At 33.9% G+C, this 13,775-nt stretch overlaps 1 protein-coding gene across 1 annotated transcript in view; it reads left to right on the top strand.

Moving 5' to 3' along the window:
* The window catches only part of LOC111502089 (uncharacterized), a 595,228-nt gene that overhangs the window by 570,385 nt on the left and 11,068 nt on the right, over positions 1 to 13,775 (top strand). The window lies entirely within an intron of this gene.

The raw sequence follows: 13,775 nt of genomic DNA, 5'->3' as shown, positions 1-13,775 counted from the left end.
ATATATATATAATACCACCATTAATATGGAAGTGTCCAATCTCCATCTTGTCTTTTTCAACTAAAATTTTTCCCCAAATCAACTCGAAGGGATTGAAAACACAAAAATAGGGGGAAAGTCTATGTATGGTGTGTCCATACTTTCTAGCAATTCTCTCAAGGGGGCATACACTTTTTCAAATGTTTTTGCCTGTAGAACTTCAAGTAGTTGGTTTTTGGTATAGTAACCTTCAAAATTAAATTGTTATCCAATAAAAAACTTTGTAATTCATATCTCCTGGTAGGAAGCGTTGTCAAAAACTATTACACTGTTTGCATCCAAATTTGAGATTATTGTGTTTTCACACCATTTCTCGAAAATATTAGCTTTCGTGTTCTTATGATAGTCACCATTGCAGTCCTCAAGTTTTTTTCCACATAATTTCAGAGAGTTCGGAACCCATCCTTTACTACCTCCGCAATGCACAATGATTAGTCGCGATCCTTTGTTTGCAAGCATGTCAGGCGTACACATTCTCGAAGCATCAGTCCAACCTTTCGTAACTGTGTCGTGAGTATCATACCAAGTTTCGTCCAAATAAAAAAATTGCCGTTGTTCTTGTTTATATTTAGTTATCTATTCTAAGTATTTTTTACGCAATTCCACAATTCTTTCGTTTTCCATAACTGTTTGAAGTTTGTTTATTATTTTGAATCAAAATCCCAGTTTCTCTAACCAATTCTGGAGAGTTTTGTCACAGCAGCTCACGTTATGACCGGAAGTATTCAATTTCTTTCTAATGATTTCTGTTGAAGGAATCTCATTGCTTTCGTAACAGTTGTATATTGTTTTCTCAATGATTTTATTAGATGAATATCTAAAGGTTTTTTCAATCTTATATCACACTGCGTCTTGCGTTCATAAGGTTTGTTTTTCACAATTTTACGTACAGTTGAGTAAGGAATTTTGGTCAAACCTGATGTTGCTGGTAATAGTTCGTTTCCCTCGACATCAAACTTGAGATGTAGATTTTTATACACTTTGAAACATACTCTCTGTATTTCAATATTCGAATGCATGTGAATCGTATTCACTGGAATCTCTTTTTCGCATTGTTCACCATCACTATAATGGAAACAGTCTGCTTTGTTATCACAATCGTTATCACTATTAGTACTTGTCCAAGGACGCCACGTTTCAAACAGTAATTATATAAGTAATTATAACTGCAATATTATCGAGTTTCAACACTCAAATCGCGATCAGTTCCTGGACAGAACACGACGGCGATAACCATCCCCGCATTCTATTCATCACCGTAACATGGTTCATTTCCATGTAAAAGTGTACTCCGACTATACATCATTCTCACAAATAAAGTTGACGCTCATGAAAGTTTACTCACTTATAAGCTCTTCAGTTCAGTAATTAGTGGAACTTTTTTTCCTGATCTCAATATTCGACCAAAAAATGTTGTATTTTCATCATCAATGTAAATTAAAACAACAAAGTTCCACAAGGAAATACATCCTTTACCCAGGGCGAGGCTTCGTTTCTCTCAATTGGATTAGTAGACATTATATGTGTACAGTTAAGTAGCCAGATTTCATCAATACCTATTGCCACCTCATTATTATTGATATCATTCCTGTGTTTATAAACTGAATCAAGTTTCTCAGGCAGGCAGGCACTGAATCTAGCAATGCCGTGAAAAACTGAGATAACTGACGGACAAGAATCGATTGACTCCATACTGGGTGCCCTGACACAAATATCAAAAAATATTTGAATGTCAAGTTAACGAAAAAACAGTTCTTAAACAAATTTTTGAACAGAAGTGAAAACTGATGCGTGTGTCAGACAGACAATCAACTTCATATATGAGCCCTGAACTAGCTGTGGAGTTACTGAAATCTTTGAAATGGAACCAGATTGGAGAGTTACTCACTAAAATATCACCTGAATGAGATATGACTATACAACGGGGACCTCAACTGCAGACATTACAACAAAGAGGCAGAAACTGATCGTAATATCTCATGCGAATGTGAGGAAAGAGATCTATGGATAACCCACATTATATCTAATGAATTATGACAAAGATTCATAAAGGAACCTGTTCAACCTATTACAGGACACAAGATTGTTGAAATGGGTGTAATAGAAGGATGAGAGAAATCCACTCTTCACAGAAAAGAAGTTTCCAATATTCATTGATAGTTACTACGATGAATTATGTACTTGGAATCGAGCGATGAACATCCTTAATGTCAACACAAACTGGCTGTGGCAAAGACTAAGTCATAACTATCCCAATATAATTCTAAAAAATACGTATCAACATTACATAAAAAATAACTTTCCCACCTACATTCATTTCATTGCAACAATAATTGCTGAAAAAAATATTCACGATCTTTTGGAACACAAAGACACCGAAACCAGCAATTTATTTCCCACGGATGTTTATATAACACCCTCTCAACCAGACAAGATAATAAAAAAAGTGATTTTTACGACACCACTTGATAGAGAGAATAAAAAGTGGCAGGAATTTTATGTGTTTTAGAGTTGAAAAGCCCTAGAAATGAAGCTAATGAATGCCTGGAGCGATCTCGGTCACAGAATGAAGACGCGGCTTCAATCTTTTGTGGAGAGTAATGAGGCTGGATTGTAGTGAAACATCGCTAAAGCAACAGAGATTTGAATGATCATTCCCGGACGAAGTAGAATGCTCAGTTTTCACCATTATTTATTCAGCATGATTCCTTTTACAAAAAAGAACTAGCTATATATTGCTTGAAAATGAAATTGGGTTGTGGGAAAGCAAATTTGTTTTCGAAGTCATAATATATTATAACCGTTAAATTTATCCTTCTTCCTTGAGTTCAATGAGAAGTATTAATATATTTGAAATACATATTCTATGCGTATTTTCCATGATGTTTTTATGACGCTGTTTACCATACCCAAAATTTTCATCGTATAAGACGTACATATGAATCATATTATTTCATCACCATACAACGTCGGAAATTGAAAGTGAACTTCCCAAAAAAAAACGTATTACGAAAACCTCATTACGGTGTGATCAGACGTTTTTTCAACGTATTCAGAAAAATTGTTTCTTGACTTGTTATGAAAATAGTATAAATAGTCGAAACAATTCTTTGTTTCTGTTACTTCTTATTCTGCAAGAATAAGAAGTAACTTCTTATTCTTGCAGAATAAGAAGTATTTCATATAGTAGCTGACGACCGAACATACTGCGATATTACTGATAGGAGAAACATCGGCTCACACATAATTTCATCATTGTTTATACTTATCCAACTTATCGGAGGTGAAACCTAGCACAAAATTTAGTCACTATTACCTTGTTTTATCACAAATCGACATAGAAACTTTCATAAACAGCTCTGACAAAATTTGAGTCCAGGACAAGAACACTAAACTATTAATAAACTATATCGAATGCGAATCGTCGCTTTTCGAGGCACAGTGAGCTTGCGAATAGTGAACCCATCAGGAAGCTTTGCTTTCATCGCCATAACTTTGAACAATACCAAATACGTTGAATAAAATATCTTTCTATTGTCGAGTAGGAGCAATGCAACAAGTTGGGTGCCTCAACAATAGCGTGGAGTTGGGATTAGTTTCATTTGACAGACGAAATGATTAGTGGAATTGGTTCTCTCACAGTGAATCGAATATAAAATCACTTTGCAGGAAAAGAGTGGACATATCTTTTCAAATAAAGTGTGTATGAATAGTCTGACTCGTTACTTGATAAAAATCAAAAAAACCATCTATGATAATAATAAAAGAATTTTCACAATAGATTTCATGTAAGACACGTTTTGCTATACGGTAGCTTCATCAGCTACTGGTATATGAAACTCATTGGATAAATGATTGCTATACGTTTTGCTATACGGTGGCTTCATCAGCTACTGGTATATCAAACTCATTGGATAAATGATTGAATCTGATGAGAAACGTATATTGAAGAAAAAAAATAATAATACAATAATACTTCTAGAACAAGTGAGAGAAATTTTGGCATTCAATATCAAAATCCTATTGTATATATGATCATTTCTCGCAAAGCAGGTAGATTTTGAGAGTTATTTCAATACAAATCAGCTACATACTTACAGAATTACAAATCAACTGTTTACCTATGGGTAATATTGAATCAATTGTTTCTCCAATATCGACCTGTTTTGACCGAATCAACCATTTGTCTTATCGAGTTTTGACATAAAATGCCAATATTTTACCTATCTTTCTAGATAATAAGTTTGGTGATCAACTACTATTATACAAAATACATTCTAGAATAGTTCAATGAAGGTACTGGTGAAACTCAATAATACAATTTGATGTATGATTTTCACTATAAAGGGTTTTACAAAAACCGCGGCTCGTGTTTTGCTATACAATAACTTTCTCAAGCGTTAATGTATCAAACAGTGTGTCCCAGCTCAAACTTTTCACCCCCCTAATCTGCTAAACAAATGCGAAATATTGATTGGTGATAATAATTACTTCTAAAATGGGTGATTTCCACACGAATCTTCTTTTTATTTAAATGGACATGTAAACTGAATGGTCCACATTTTGAACTCTTCTCACGATGATAACATTTTAGGTGATGAAAAATGAAATTATCTTAATGAAACTTGGGTTTCATTGAGATTTCAACAACACTTGATAGAGTCTCAATTTAAGTTTACCGATTGTATACCGTGGTTCTGTTCGAACCAAGCTGGTATTTTTTCCTATTTACCACTTAATCCTCAGGCTTAGTGATCTGGAGCCTTCTTCGGTTTTTGAGCCGTCTGCATATATGCGTATTGCATTTGTAGCATCTGACTCTGTGTTCTGTTTCATTTGTATTTCGTAGAGTTTATTAAACACAAATCTGGGTTCAATTGCATCACTGCAATCGTAGCTTGGCCATCAACGCAACCTCGTCAACGTACAGTTCCAGAGGGGTCAGATCAGTAATCAATTCCATTGCCGCGGTTGGTGTTGTTCTCATGGTTCCTGTGATGTTCAAACAACCCAATCGCTGTATTTCATATAATTTTTGGGTGGCCATTGCTTGTAGAACTTTCGGTCCCCATGCAATGGCTCCGTATGTTAACATAGGTCTCATTATTGTAGTGTAGATCCCAGGTCCCACTGTCGACGACAGTAGATCAGTAGCTTGGGTATAAATACTACTCGTATTTCTCTCTACATACTGGAAATATACCACAGAGCTAGAGAATCTCTGAATATTCCAAAAAGGTGCGGCATAAGAATATCCAATCGCCATTGAAGCTGGTCTTATACCGTCAAGTTCTGGTGACTTGAAGGGGAAAAAGCCCGATATGGCCCATCTTATCTTGTTGTTGTTGGTACTTCCATCCATTTCATCGTATAAGGGAAGACAGAACCTGGGATGTGATTTTCCATAAGAATTTCAGCACTCTCTTTGAGGTTGGCGGCTTTGTCGCCATTTTCCCTCGTCAGGAGCCCGATACTCTTATGGTGGTCGTTTGAAAGTGCCTTCTGTAGCCGATCACTTCAGTTATATCCATTACTACACCAGTGGTTCCAAACAGTGCATCATAAACACGAACTAATGTTCACGTAAAGAGCTTGTATGAAATGATTGTACCACCAGAAGATGAATAATAAGATCTCCTTCTGAAACAACCGTCATTTTTTTATACACAAAATCAGATGTGTCTGTCTGATGTTACTGGCGTTTGCGACATGTGATTGAGTAGTCAGTGAAAGTCATTATTATCCACTGAAGGTAGAACCTAACAAATGTAACTTTCTAAAAATTGTTGTGAAGTGAATCGTCATTAGATTTCCATAAGATGCGGCCAAATGATAATTCAAAACGAAAAGCATGATCCAGACACTTTAAAAATCTGTTCCGCATCTATATTTTTTTTTCTCATTTGCATACTTGTTTCCATAAGAAATATCAAATTTGAACTTTCATATGATCAGATAGTATGTGTTTTTAACAATTCGGAAACTGCAAACTCTTGTCTATTTTTCCCCTAAACAAAACTTCATATTTGCTTCTTAGAGCTCAAATGAAATGATATCTCCATTGGAAAAAATGTGACTCGCCACTGAAACACACAGCATTATCTTTGCGCAAAAACAGACGTTTCTCTCATATATTACTGGTGGGTGCAACATAGTGATAGCGCTAGTAAATTGTGTCCATTACTGCAAGAACATGATGCATGCTAAGTAGCGTGGATGAAAATACCCATTTTGATGCGAAATGGCTCCAGTTTCGCGTCTAATATTTTATATTACCTTCATTAAATATGAGCATGATGAAATTCTCTTCAGATTTTTTTGTTTGCTGGTTGCGATGATTGAGTTACGTTTTTACTTTGAATTCGTGCGAAGTTTTCCTACTCTGATTTTTTCTTAGATGTGATTTTGTTATTACATTCGTTAATAAAGAATGACAATGAACTTTGAATCAACATCTGTCTGAATACTCGAAGATATACGAAAATTCTCCGTGAATTAACGTTTCCAAATCAACTCATACACTATACTCAAAGGATACCACCAATTACTTTCCGCTATGTCCCTGATAACATTTTTTTCAATACCGAACTGGCCATCAGCTCCCATGCGCATTTTCAATGGATCAAAAGGTATTGGATAGCTCAAAAACCTCGAAAAGTGGATGCTCCACCATTTGAACGATTGACAAAAAATCGTCATTGTTTGAGGTCTGTTCTTCTATGCAACATGGACGATCTGTTTTTGGATCGGATCGCCACGTGTGATGGAAAGTGGACTGGAGAAGACGTTCAGAACAATGGTTGAAAAACTATGAGTCAGCCAAGTATTTTCCAAAGTCATAAACCCATCAAAAAATGATCAGGGTTACTATGTGGTGTCCAGTGACTGGTGTCATTCACTATAACTTTCTGCAACCGGGCCAAACCATCGCAGCAGAGTCCTTTTGTGAGGAAATAAATGAAATGTATCGGAAATTGCAACAGCAAAAGCTGGCACTGGTCCACAGAAGAGGTCCAATCCTGCTTCACGACAACGCGCGTCCGCACGTTTCACAAATCATTGTTCAAAAATTAAACGAATTGGGCTCCGAAGTTCTGCCTCACCCAACATTCCCACCAGACCTCTCGCCAACCGATCATCATATTTTCAAGCACTTCGATAACTTTCTCCATACGAATGGCTGGAATACCAACGAAATAGAGAAAAGTGGTTTTCGTATAATTCAGCTTTCATATTCAATTCAATTCAATTCAATTCAATTCAATTCAATTCGATTCGATTCGATTCGATTCGATTCAATTCCATTCGATTCAACTCAATTCAATTCAATTCAATTCAATTCCATTCAATTCAATTCAATTCCATTCAATTCCATTCAATTAAATTCAATCCAATTCAATTCAATTCAATTCAATTCAATTCAATTCAATTCAATTCAATTCAATTCAATTCAATTCAATTCAATTCAATTCAATTCAATTCAATTCAATTCAATTCAATTCAATTCAATTCAATTCAATTCAATTCAAATCATTTCAATTCAATTTACATTTTGTTTAATCTTTTTTCTTACATTTTGTTCAATATGATTCCTCCAGTTATAGTTTCAGTCAGGTAACTTATTGATGCATGTCTTCTTCGAGTTTGTGACTGAAAGGTACTTCTCCGCATGATCTACACATCTTTGTGTATACAGGGTGTTTCAAATTCTATCCTCACTTTTGGGATCTCGAAATTCCGAGTATATCCGGAGAAATCCGAAAAAAACAGAAATTTCCGAAAATGGTTTTTATTTTTTTCTGGCTTTATTTTTCGAAGGATTCGAAGATAAATTGCACTCCCACGTTGCCACTTCTTCTCTGCTACATAATGGTGTTTTCAGATTTGTTATCCGACGTTTCGGCTCCCGGCCACCACCATCAAATTTATTTTTTCTTATGAGCGCTACATTTGAAAAGCCGTATTTTTTCATTGACTTTTCGAACGAACCAAACTTGGTGAGATTTTGATCCAATACATTGATCATAGTTCGATGTGGTTGTCGTCTTTCGGGATACTAGTTTAAATTCATTTCGAATGTTCTAACACTTTTTCTGTCGTATTCGTAATAAATTTGTATCGTATATCTTTTCTCTTCATTCATGAAAGCAATTTTTCGCCAAAAATTCAATGACTTTCACAATAACAAAATGTCATTGAGTTTAACAAATTGAAAGTCAAATTTGAAAATATCAAAGTGTAAGCCTATTATGATGAGAATAAAATTTTTTCAATATCTCCTGGTTTCCACATCTTCGAAAAGGTAAAATCCGGTTGATGGTGGCCGGAAGACGAAACGTCGGGTATCAAATCTGAAAACACCATTATATAGCAAAGAAAAAGTAACAACGTGAAAGTGCAATTTATTTTAGAATCCTTCAGAGAAAAAAGCCAGAAAAAAATGAAAACTATTTTCCGAAATTTCTGTTTAATCCGGATATCTCCGGAAATACTTGGAATTTCAGAACTTCCTCAACGGTATATTGTTAGTCAGGTAAATGCACAACTTTGCCCCGATTCAATCATCTTCTTATCTCTTATAGTTTTCAGGATCCCAATAGTGAGAATCGAATTTGAAACATCCTGTAGAGTTGATTTTTAAATTGAACTGCTTCCTTTCTTCTTTTTCGGATTATTCCCACATTTTTTGTATCAAGATGGAGAAGTAGAATGCCCAAGACTTTCTTTCCCAATTAATTTTTATTGAGATATGGAGCTACAATATATGCCAAAATGAAAAATGAGAAATAAAACTTTCTATGTTTTATACCGCTTTTATTTGAACTAATGTTGTTACTGCAGTTTCGTCCTATAAGGACATTTTCGAATTGGAAATAAATCATAATGTTGGCCCTTATATATCTACTGTAAGTGATAAGGACTGTAGGTCCTTAACTTAATTGAGTACCTATGATTTGTTTACCTGTGTTTACCCTAATTTGAAAACTGATGAGTGAACTAGATCCGCAATGATTATGCTTTTGGATATCTAAGGAATCCAAATAATTGAGTTTCCAACATTTGCTTGCATAGTGCAAGAGTTCCGTATCATTCAGATTCGTGAACTTGTAGTTGCATTCCAAGGAATAGTTTGAAAACTTCGAATCATTTTTTTTCAGTCTGAAGGACCTTTCATGTTCAGCATACAGGTTTTGAAAATTTCGACCACATTGTCCCACATAATCACTATTACACTTCGGACACTTGAGTTAATGAACTCCAGACTCCTCTATCTTGTTCACCCTATCTTAGGAATTCAAAAAATTTTTTGATCACTTGGTATATGGTCTGAATGCCACTTTCTTTACCCACTTAAATTTACTCACAGATTAATATATCCCCAGATCAAAAAACCAGAGAAATTTGTAACTCTAACATATTTTCGTAAAAGAACAGAGACAAATGCAAGTTGAACAATCTGGAAGTGACATTCAGACCACAAAGCAGGTTATCCAATTTCCTTTTCAATGCCGAAGATAAAGTATACAAGATGAAGAAATCTATAGTTTATAAGCTTGAGTTTCTGGAGTGTAATAGTGTTTATGTGGTCGACATTTCTCAAAACTGTACACTGAACATGAAAGGTCCTTCGGACTAGGTAAAAATATTTCGACGTTTTCAAACCATTTTTTGGAATGCAACCATAAGTTGCCGAATCTGAACGATACGGAAATTTGGCTCTATGCAATCAAAGTTTGAAAACTCTATCATTTGGGATTCTTATAAATTCACCAGCATAGGCATTGTGTATATAATCTGCAGAGTAATCAAATCCATCTAGTTTACCACATCTCAAATTAGCGTATACACATTGTCACATGTAAACAAATTTTAGGTACTCAATTGAGTTAAGGACCTCTATTATCACCTACAGTAGATATATATGGGGTAACATTATGATTTATTTTCAGTTCATTGTAATTGTTTGAAAATGTCCCTATAGGCCAGAACTACAGTAGCAACATTAATTACAATTTGTAAAAGCATAGCTTTTATAGCTCATTTTTCATGAGGATCTTCTACCTCGTAATAACGGTTACATTCACCAATTTACTTTCCAAATGAAAAGGAAATTAAAAATATCAATTAAATATTGACACGTCAAAATGCTTATTTTTGAATAAAACGGGTATTGTGATATACAAACAACAACAACAAACAAAATATAACAAGCAATGATGTGAGAGAAATTAAATTGAAATATTCAGTGAATATTCATTGAAGTATATATATATATATATATATATATATATATTATATATATATATATATATATATATATATATATATATATATATATAATTGGATAATGTTAGCGACTGGAGAAATGTATGGTAAAATGGATTAACAGGGTCTCTCAGTCAAAAAATCAGAAATCAAACTTTGCTTTACTTTGCCAAGCTTTCGCTTCTAATGGGAAGCTTATAATGATTTTTGAATATTTTCGCCTTTGAATAACATAACAAATCATACTTACAGTAAAAATGAGTGAAAAACAATAAATTGAAGACATAAATTGACGTGAAAGTTAACATGTATACGATTTTTTTTGTGGGTTTGACAAATGTCATACCTTCACATAAATGTCATTTTTCAATGGGTATGATGATTTGATAATTTTTTACTGTAATGAAAGAGTTATTGATTGATACATCTTTCATTATTATTATGTTTTTAATATAGTTCTAGTAAATTACTATATATACTGCTGAGATTGTCAATGTCAGTTTTCTTATTCATAGGTACAATCAGAAGAAGAATTAATTTCCACCATTTCAAGAAAAAGGCGTTTGGAAATATTTTTTCTGTATGTAAAACTTTGATATTAGAATAATTTGGTTTATGACCTGTTTCTATAGAGTGTTGTGCTAATGCACATGATTTTTTATTGAGGTTTTATATCACTTTTATGTGAAGTTACTCTATCATTAAGAATTCTAGATGTTGTTCCAATATAATTCCAGTTACAATTATTACAAGGAATGTTATAAATCACATTTGACTTTTTTGTTGTATCAGTTTTATCTTTCAATTTAGTATTCAAATTCTTTATAGTTTCAATATTTTTTTGGCATATTTTGAGATTTTGTTAATTATGAAAAAGTTTTATGATATTTGAAGATAAATTTCCAAGGTTAGATAAGAAATATTGATAGGTGAACTATCATTACATACATTTTTGTTAATTACATCAGAATTTGTATTACTGCCAGTATTGAAAATTATTTTATTAAGAAGTTTTCTGGGATAAGAATTATCGATCAATATGTCTCTAAGAAGTCTGAGATTTTTTTGCTTCAGGGAAGGGTGTACTAATTTTTCTATTCTTTATTTCAAACAGAGTATTAAATTAATTTTAACTGATTTTTTGTGAAAGGAATAGTAATTGATATATCTTCCTGAATTAGTATGTTTGACATACCAATCGGTAATCAAGGAATTATCAGTTATATATATATATATATATATATATATATATATATATATATATATATATATATATATATATATATATATAAATGATGAATGTCTAGAAGACTTTCCAAAACGAAGATCTGTTTGAAACTGAATCTGTTTTTCTTTTTCCCTTAATCAGCTGTCGCCCCCATACGAACGACAACTCTCAGAAGTTGAGAAACTTGTGCGAGCTGAGGACTAACGAGGACTAACTCACGGAATCACACGGATCTTCAGTAACACTTTCACTTCCGTAAGAACCCACTCTGTTCTTACGACAAACAAATCAATCGGAATCAGTCAACCCTAAAATGATCCATCCATGATTCACTGCTGGATTTTATGTTTGTAGTCATCCCTATAATTCTCCCAAAGCCATGAAACGAAGCATTATGTCTCCTTGAAATAGCTTTTATTTCAAACAGAACATGCCAATATTTCACAGCGCGGAGGTTTTGTTTTTGAAATACATAGTTGGCTTCAGTTGTATCCTTTTCGTTTCCTGGTGGCCAACATTTGTAATGCGAATCTGGCTTCGCACAACTACAGTTATGGCAGCGTGCCAATAAAATGGAAACGATCCACTTATGAACTATATTTCAGGCGAAACATGAAGTGGGCATTCTCATGAATATTGATTAATGGTCAAATATGAAGGGACAGGTTGGTTGAAGGGAGATGTTCGTCATTTTTAATTACACTGCCGTAATGCAATAATTGGGTTTAGTTGAAGCGTTTTGTTTCAGAATTCAATGTATTTCACATTGTGAGGTTTTCAAAAATCAATTCATGAAAGGGCCACATGTATTTTACAGTAAATAGCACGTTCAGTTTTTCCTAATACTGATAGACACACCTCTTTGTTAATGCGTATTGTCATTTTGCAAGCTGTGTGACTTTTGAAATGAAATGTTGACTATATCATGGATTTTTGTTATATACTGAGTAACTCATATGTAATACTATTTTTCACCGAAATGAACTTCCTGTGGTCGTTCCTGATGGATAGAGAATTTATCTGGTTGAAGCTGTATAGAATAGAGATTTTATCGAGTGTGCATGATATAAATCAAAAATTATATATATATATATATATATATATATATATATATATATATATATATATATATATATATATATATATATATATATATATATATTCATATAGGTAGGGACTTATGGAACTTTCAGTCAGACACGTTCAAAAAACTAACTTACTCTATTTCACAAATCATAATTGTTAACTGTAATCAAGCAAGCTTAGTCATATATAACGACACCTCATGGAACCTTGCCCCATATTGCAATACGACCCCTGTGCGGTATTGGTGTAAATTACATTTTAATAAAAATATTATAATCCACCCACTGGGACGAAAATTTCTGTTCACAGCTGCGTCTCTATCTCCCGCTGATAACCTTCATAGAAAATTTCATCTCCTCATCCGTCTTGGTAAACTAGGGAACGCCATTTTCCACAACGTTAGAAACTATTAATTCCATGAATAAACGACTTTTGCCGTTCATGCACCCGTGGCTGCAAATAATATGCAAAGGACTCGCTGGAAAAACCCTTAGGAAAATAACCAGACGATACAAATTTTTCCGTCAAGCGAAAATTATTGCCGCCCATAAATACACCGCCAGAAAGTTGGCGTTATTTGCGAGATTCACCCTTAGAGACCATGACTGTGATAAACGACGTGGTAAGATGAGGAGTATGCAAACTAAAGATAACTTCGACGGTTAACCTTGAAGTCGAGCCTGAACATGATGACGTTGATTTTGTCGGGTGAGAGAAAAGGTCAAAGCACAGGAATACACCAAGCTTATTATTCGTGGCTGCCGGCTAGTAACTCACATAAGATAGATAAATGTAGGAAATACTGATCCTCACATTTGAGAAAATGTGTGGATGTTATTGTGAATCACACATATATAATAGCTGGAACTCCGTCGAGAAGAATTTTGCGAATCGATGACGGAGATAGTTGACTTCCAAATCTTATATTGAAGTTACCAGAATTGATTTAAAAACTGATCTTTCAGAGTGGCAATACATCACCTTTTTGAATAATCGAATATGCATGAATTCATGAAATTTGTTGATTGATAAGATCACAGAATATCGCCAGCTGAACTCTTTGAAATGGTGTTAGTAGAAGCTTTCATCGTGGCTCTCGACCTCAACGTAGGAACAGATTTTCCGATTGAAAGTATTCTTTCAAGAGAGAAACCAA

This window comes from Leptinotarsa decemlineata, unplaced genomic scaffold (assembly GCF_025532065.1).
Source record: "Leptinotarsa decemlineata unplaced genomic scaffold, Ldec_3_MD MMD2_tig00026282_RagTag_RagTag, whole genome shotgun sequence".
Classification (NCBI taxonomy): domain Eukaryota; kingdom Metazoa; phylum Arthropoda; class Insecta; order Coleoptera; family Chrysomelidae; genus Leptinotarsa; species Leptinotarsa decemlineata.
The sequence above is the reverse complement of the archived record's forward strand: the minus strand, read 5'-3'. Positions and strand labels throughout refer to the sequence as shown.